This window comes from Helianthus annuus, chromosome 5 (assembly GCF_002127325.2).
Source record: "Helianthus annuus cultivar XRQ/B chromosome 5, HanXRQr2.0-SUNRISE, whole genome shotgun sequence".
Taxonomy (NCBI): Eukaryota; Viridiplantae; Streptophyta; class Magnoliopsida; order Asterales; family Asteraceae; genus Helianthus; species Helianthus annuus.
The window spans coordinates 78,583,576-78,591,007 of NC_035437.2; the positions used below are offsets into that span (position 1 = coordinate 78,583,576).

Below are 7,432 nucleotides of genomic sequence, written 5' to 3' on the forward strand. Positions count from 1 at the left end.
TTTAAATTAGCCATGAGCTTGTGGAAGGCAAAAAGGCAGCAGTTCTTCAGGGAACAATGTCACACCCCAAAAGCGTCGTAGCGAAATATAAAACGTAGTGGTGACAGAAGTTGGTGCCCATAAATATCTTGGTGAATGCTGCATTGTAATGTTGGACATTTCAACTTAAATAAAACATAGTTTTTAAAACATAAATTCTTAAAGTACGTCACAACCACACCATAGTTAAGTTTTGTTTTGATCATTATGGATCTTATTAAATTGGTCCCAAATTGTTTTAAAAGTTTGTACAATACATTATCAAACCAAACATGCATCAACAAACACAAGATACACCATAATTCTCGAAGCCGAACTCAAGTACCTGAAGAACACGTTAAAAATCAAGTATCAACACAAAGGAGGGTGAGTTCACATATCCAAATTTAAATAATTTGATTCAAGGAAAAACTTTCTAATTATGTGTTTATTATCAAAACATCCATATAATTTTTAAGAAAGTTAATTTATTTCCTTATAAAAATTCAAGGGTCAGCCGTCGCAAGCATTTCCGAAGACCCTCCGACCATAAACATCTTCCCAAGTTTACATATTAAATTGATAGCATCAAATGTTCGGACTCGTAAGTTAGCAAGACATTACGAACTATCTATTAACAATGAAGATATAATCAAAGCTAGACTATAACAGAATATCAATTCGTCGTTTGACTTGACACGGGGTGACCGGTCACGACGGGGTTGTCAACCCGATAAATGATTAAACGACATTACTTGCGCATGGATCTATAATGCCTACTAATACTGATAAATTTAATATATCATGTTGTACGAATTCCCCGAAGTCCCCACCGAAATATAAGCCTATAACCCGATACTTATTCTCTTGAGATCAAGCAAATTCGTCCCAACTTTAGATTAAGCAATTTTAAATCTACACGGTCGTTTTCTCTGAAACACCGTAATAATCTCTGTTTCTCCCCGAAAACACATTTATTCACCAAAAGCCGTATATTTTCCATGAAAATATACATTTTATATATCAAAGGTATGTTTTATTTAAAAACGTTTTTAAACCCTTTTAAGGTGTGTTCTTCCCCCAAAACATATACAAAAAAGTAAAAAGAGGGGGGTTTAGTGACACTCACCTTTGGGTGCGTATTATAAATAGCGCAATCCCACAAATTGATTTCTACACGTCCTAATATATGTAGGAACGATTTATCAATCAATATATCACAAAATTCCTAAGTTTCTCCGTATCTTAGAATTTTCACATAACTTTGAGATTTTCTCAAAAAGTCATTATTTTTTATTATGTTGGCACATTAATATACATATATATATTTTTTAAGATTTTGCGACTTGAATGATTTTATTGGTGACCATTATCATGTAAATCCGTTTACACTCCCGTTTATACGTAATATATCTACGATTTGCGCGTCATAATATATATACATAAACGTGCACATATACTAAATATCATAACACGCGAAATCTCGTTAACTTAATTATTTTATCATTTTTAAAGCACGTATACATGAAATAACTTATCAAGTTAACATATGTATCAATTTTCATGCTTGACAAACAAGTTGCACATTCAACGCGATTTTACCGATTCTACCGCTTTAAGCGCACAAGTGTACATGCATAGTTTAAATTCCCGTTATCATGTCAACACTTAGCATATTATCATATACACATATCTAAATCACATAACACATTTTAACACATAAGGTTCACCCATAAATAACCCATGTTAGTGTACATTGTAAAACGCGTATTTTAGTGATTCGGTAACGTTTTCGGGCGTCGAAAGTCACATATGACTAACCAAACACCAAGTAAACTTAATACAAGTTAAAATACTTATTTGTATACTAAAAATATCAGTTTACTTACTGATCTAAAATAGTTTCGTAAAAATTCTTTGAAAAGCTGATTTTTAACCGTTTTACCGCATAGTTTTGCGTCAAACGTTACCATAACCATCCCAAATCGTAACAACTTGATATTTTAACATAATACATGTTATTTACTGATTAAAATGATGATTATAATAAGATTAGTGCAGTTTTCATGTAAGTCACATAAATTATGCGATTTCACATATTTTACAACTTTTTAAGCACCTAGTACAACATGCAAAGCTAGTAAACTTTATGACAAAGTTTCATGCTACTATAACACTTCAAATATTAATATTTTTAGTGTTTAGAATCTGATTAAAAATTATTTTTATCAAATCATATCTAAATCATCATTTCAGGATCATAAATAAACATGCATGCTTAAGTACAAACATCTAATGCACCCATAACATGTCACATTCAACTTACATGAACTTAAATGCATTTAGACCTTCATTTAACTCATGTTCTAAAAACTCAAACATTCCATACTTCATATGATCATCAACTAATCATTTTATCATAACTGCAAGACATATACATATATTCTTACACATATAAGACTTTTAACATCAAAAATTTACATGCATGCATACCTATACATACATACACGACCATATACATATATATGTATATAGCTCCAAAAATTCACTTTTCACATATTCGTGAACTCATTTCAAATCACAAAAACCCTTTTAGAACTTTCCAAAGATTACATGCACTTCACTTTTCAACATCCTATCAAACAAGACTACACCAAAAATCAAAACTCATACTCTAACATACACATATGCATATGTACGGCCATGTATACATACATATACATATCCATTTTTATTTTATTCAAAAACCCATTTATTTTAGTTTTTCAGTTTGTGTTTAATCCAAGAACAAGAGAAACTTCCATAACCATCACTATCACCGGGAATCAAGAACAAGATTTTAAAGTGAGTTTTATACCTTCAAGATTCTTAGTGTGTTTTGATAAAAATGATGATATGGAACTTGATTCTAGCTTGAAACTCCTTGGAAACACTCTTAAATCTTCAAATGGACTTGAAACAAGATTGTATGAACATGAATCTTCAAGAACAAGATTGAAATTTTAAATGGATGTTGTAAGAGGGTGTTCGGCCGAGCTATGTTTAAGAGAGAGAGAGTTTTTGATTTTGAAAGGGTTTTTCTTGGATATTGTAAGATTTTGGTGTGTTTAAAAAGTGATAATCATCACTTATGTTTCCAAGGTGCTACATTCTACACACACACTACATGCCACCTACCATTCTACACACACATTACACGTATACATATGCATAATATATGTATATAGATCAAAAATTGGTATTTTATTGGATATCGGGTATTTTATCTAGCGTTTTAATCCCGTTTTATGATGTTTTAAATTATTTTTATCATTCTATAAAAATAAACTCGTCAAAATATAACTGAAATAATTATCAGTTGCATTGACCGGCTACGTTGACAGTATTTATGATTAGTGCATTTATGTTTGTAGTTCTTTTGTTGTTGGGCGTTTTTGTAATTATTTTTATTTAAAAATTGCAAGGAGTGAGCCCCCGAAAGAGTTTATACAAGCCAAAAAGCATTATACTGAAGCTCTCATTGGCGGGCGAGTGCATTTTAAACTTTTTGATGACTGCTATGTCCAGGTAAGTTTTTTTGTTGGATGTTTGATGACGTCAGCAATACTACCTTAGTGCGAGGTAATTGACAATTTCACTTATTTTTCTAATCTCACTTCTGTGTGTTATATCTAAAGAGTTATTTTTTTCTTTTTTTGTGGTTGTTTTGTGATGAAGCGACTCACAAAAATCACAACATCAACATGTTTCAGAATTGCAAAGGCTTCGATCCAGGTATGTGTGTAACGGGTGATATTTGTTTTCGAGTTTTTCTTCTTGATGTTTGTATTTGACTATTTACTATATTTTTGGTTTAATATGCAGATTTGTATTCCTATATTCATCAAGCTCAGTACACTACCACTGTAGAGATGGTGGTGGTAGTCGTTCGGCAACAACCACCCCTTCCAGGTATGATTCCAGTCACCGACACAATCAGTGGTGTTCAAGCAACACAGAAGTAGAACCTAGCTCTGGCAAGGGAAACAGATGCAATCTTTGTTCAGATCATAGACAACTTAACCTCAGGGTTTGATTATGTTCAAGGAAATGGAAAAACAAGACACCAATGGCAACAAGAAGACTCTGAATTTTCCTCATCTCAGCAACCGATTCCTCGTCTCACTAACGACCAAGAAGTAAGTCATGATTTATGACTTTTACATGATAAAAGGCATTTTCTTTTTGTCTTTTGTATTGTCTTTGCATCTTCTTGGATCATATTAGGGTTCAATTATGCAAGAACTCATGCTCATTTGCAACAAACACCCCCTAAGTAGTTAACCTTACACCCACGACGTTAATTTCAGGTATCTGGTGAAATCCCAAGTGCCACACTAGACAATCTGTCTATAAGAAGCACATCGGGCCCATTAGGGCCTGGTGGCAAACCTGTCCACTCACTTCCATATATGGATCCCAGACAACCAGGTCACTCATCCGGTTAATGATGCTAATCCATTGTGGCTTGTTTCCGTCATTTGTGAGGTGTGGTTTGCCTTATCTTGGCTTCTTGATCAATTTCCAAAATGGTCCCCCGTTGAACGCGAGACCTATCTTGACAGGCTCGCACTAAGGTAAACGCAATTTAAGTTTCAGCTTATAAACAGTTTTCTACTCATTTGTGACCAAAATTTTCAACATTTGACATTTTAAATTTCCCATTTTGCAGGTATGACAGGGACGGCGAGCCATCACAATTGGCACCAATAGATGTTTTTGTGAGTACAGTGGACCCGTTAAAAGAATCGCCTCTGATTACTGCAAATACTGTCTTTCAGTTGAATATCTTGTTGACAAAGTCTCATGTTATGTATATGATGATGGTTCTGCAATGCTTACGTTTGAGTCGCTTTCAGAAACAGCCGAATTCGCTAGAAAGTGGGTCCCATTTTGTAAAATCATAGCATCGAACCCCGAGCCCCCGAGTTTTATTTTGCTCAAAAGATAGATTACCTCAAGGACAAGATTCAGCCTTCTTTCGTTAAAGAACGTAGAGCAATGAAGGCAAGTTTTCTATGATTAGATTTATGGAAATAAAGATTTTATTTTTCACTTCTAGATCCATTGGATATAAATGTGTTTACCCTTCGTCGTTTAAATGAACAAAAGAATTTTTTTTTTATTTTTCTTTTCGTCGTTTAAATAAACAAAAAAGATGTTCTTTTTTTTTATTTTTATAATGATAGTGCATATTGTGGCCTGAAATCTTGAATTTTTCCATTATATACCAATTAAAAGTCATTAGATTTTCACTTCTTTTCTGTTTTGTAGAATTTATGTTCTGTAGTTATGAAGTGTTTGTTTTGAAATATAAGGTAATCATAGCTTGTATGGTTTGTAAGTGACACGAGTCTTTCTTATATACCTCTATTCATAGCTTCTTTTATTCGTGAAATGATGTAATGAAATATATATTTAATTCATCCTTTAGTTTAACAAAAATCTTGATTTTATGTTTTAGTTCAGTAGTGATTTTTAATCAATTTATGCTTCAGTTGTAATAATAGCTTTAAATTTATGCCTCACTAAGTGTTGTGTGGCTTTCTTGACACTATTTGAGAAAATCAAATGGTTACTTTTTAGTTTTACAAGGTGCTCTCAAACAATAGGTTTATTTTATATTATGGCAGAACGTTTGATGTCAATATAAGTCCTTGTTCCTACCTGTTGCTAATTCAATTAACTTTTCTAATAACTAATGCTACAGAGGGATTTTGCCTTTCACAATTGTACCTACGGCTTTTGCAACAGCACTGGATATCAACTTGAGCAATGCATCCCTTGTTTTTATTTCTGTTACATTTGCCACCATGGTAAGTCATCTTTCTCTATTCATTTTATGCTGAAATATCTTTAAGAGTAAAATGCCATTTTTGTCCTTGAGGTTTGGTCAGTTTGCGACTTTCATCTAAAGGTTTGTTTTTCCGCATCTGTATCCAAAAGGTTTGAAATCTTGCCATTTTCAGTCTTTTTCACTTTATGTACAAGCATTTAAAATACCCTGACCGAATCCGTTAGACCGAATTACCTTTAAGTTAACAAAAAAGACGGAAATACCCCTAACTTAACAGAGAAAAAATGGACGGAGTTAACGAGCCGGATGAAAATGGCAAGCTTTCAAACCTTTTGGATCCAGATGCAAAAAAATAAACCTTTGGACGAAAGTCGCAAAACTGACCAAATCTCAGGGACAAAAATGACATTTTACTCTATCTTTAATACTAAAATGCACTGTGGGAAGCTGGTATGATTTTTGATAATCTTTTTCTTGTTTGCAGTGCAAATCTGCATCTCCTATATTTCTCTTGATATTGCTTTTGCATTCAGGTATTGTTTACTTTCTACTTATTTACAAATTCGTTGCTTCCAGGAGTTTCATCTATTTATCTCTCTACTTTTGCAAAGACCCTTTTCATAACAGTCCATAATAATATATGTTTTATATGTGACTAGTGGAATAAATCACAAAATTGATTTTACATCAATACATCCCATTGAAGCTTTTATATATATAGTTTGAGGATCCTGTACATTAATCTAGTAGTGTGAGAAGTGTGAGAAGTGTATTATAACACTACTAGTGATAATTCCTGCGAATTTCGCGGTGTTGAGAAATGATATGTTTTTTTATTTTTAGAAAAAAATAACGTTTATAAATAACGTTTATACTGATCATAAAGAAATTGTACGCATTGAATATGTCACACCCCCAAAATCCACCCGCGGATGACACCCGCTTCGAGGGCGTGACTGACCAGGATCCAGCCACCAATTATACTGACTAATTAGATTGATAACAAAAAGTAATACTTACTAACCATAAGATTAGCAAATATCAAGTTCAGAGTTTAAGGTTTCAAGTTTAAACAGTAATAAGTAGCGGAAGCATAAATAAATAGTTTTAAACAATGTTTATAAGGTAAGCATGATAAATGCCCAACACACGGGCAGACGCCCACTACACATCCCAAGCAGCTGCTCCAGTCACTGGCCACCTGCAAAGCATGCAGTACGGGGTCAACAATAATGCTGAGTGAGTTCACTAGTTGTCCAGTTTTAATTACCAAAAACTTGTTTCGCCAGTTAATTTACCCGTTTATACATGCCATGGGGAGCTACCCCAAAAGTAAGCGACTAAACTGTTTTTCCAATACCGAACACTAGGTAACCGTTTGCGTTTCCGCAGGATGCCCCGATGTCAATGTTCTATCATCATTGACGGATGCCTGAGTACATTAGTTCACGACCGATCCCATACCATGGCACGGTGTGAGGCTGGTAAGACCTAAATAGCGCTATCAACTAATAACCCGTTCGCCTGGCCCCGGCGACTAATCGGTATTATGTAGTAGGGACTTGAGTGATAGAGTTG

General features: G+C 33.8%; 1 long non-coding RNA gene and 1 pseudogene across 1 annotated transcript; one reads left to right on the forward strand and one right to left on the reverse strand.

Moving 5' to 3' along the window:
• Positions 1–225: 225 nt before the first annotated feature.
• Positions 226–3,096, reverse strand: LOC110939155. The gene is made up of 2 exons (XR_002592015.1): positions 2,876–3,096; positions 226–364 (listed from the first exon to the last, which is right to left on the reverse strand). It is a non-coding gene; the product is annotated as an uncharacterized LOC110939155 (long non-coding RNA).
• Positions 3,097–3,761: 665 nt separating this feature from the next.
• Positions 3,762–6,580, forward strand: LOC110943600 (annotated as a pseudogene).
• Positions 6,581–7,432: the final 852 nt, after the last annotated feature.